The following is a 564-nucleotide window of genomic DNA, read 5'->3' as shown; positions in this document are numbered from 1 at the left end:
TGGGAAGACCAAGGCAGAGTTTTAAAGGTTTGAATATTATGAATCTTCCTTTGGTCCAAGCTTCCACTGCCCCTAGATATTCTTCAAATTTCTGCCGGCCCCACCTTTCACAGCAGTGCTCTCCACCTGCCATTGCTCCCATCCAATCCATTGCTGTACATCTTTCAAAAAGCGATCACTGTTTCCATTGTATGGAGAGTTCTCCTCTACTTTTTAGAGCAACTCTATATTTTTTATTAGTTTAAAACTAGGTTCATATTTCAGTATTTATGAACACATTTTTCTGCTTTCATGAATGTATAGCCAATGTCAACCAAAAATTATCTTTAAAGATAATGTTTCTTGAATATTGCATTATTGCTTTATCTATAGTTTTTTAAGTTAAGATTGATATAGAAAATGAATATTTGGACAAGATCTTTTCTATCTTCTTATTTCTCTATCAGAGAAGTATTAGATAGTTTTTTGATTTTTGTTTTGTTTTTAATTAACATTACGTTTTAGGAATTAAATTGGCCTTTACCACCAAAATTAGAATTCAGGGAAAGTTATTTCTTGGTACAT

At 32.1% G+C, this 564-nt stretch overlaps 1 protein-coding gene across 1 annotated transcript in view; it reads left to right on the top strand.

Moving 5' to 3' along the window:
• Nucleotides 1-564, top strand: part of UBR2 (ubiquitin protein ligase E3 component n-recognin 2) — a 195,953-nt gene that overhangs the window by 66,948 nt on the left and 128,441 nt on the right. The window lies entirely within an intron of this gene.

The sequence above is a fragment of the Propithecus coquereli genome, unplaced genomic scaffold (genome assembly GCF_000956105.1).
Source record: "Propithecus coquereli isolate 6110/MARCELLA unplaced genomic scaffold, Pcoq_1.0 Scaffold158, whole genome shotgun sequence".
Classification (NCBI taxonomy): domain Eukaryota; kingdom Metazoa; phylum Chordata; class Mammalia; order Primates; family Indriidae; genus Propithecus; species Propithecus coquereli.
The sequence above is the reverse complement of the archived record's forward strand: the minus strand, read 5'-3'. Positions and strand labels throughout refer to the sequence as shown.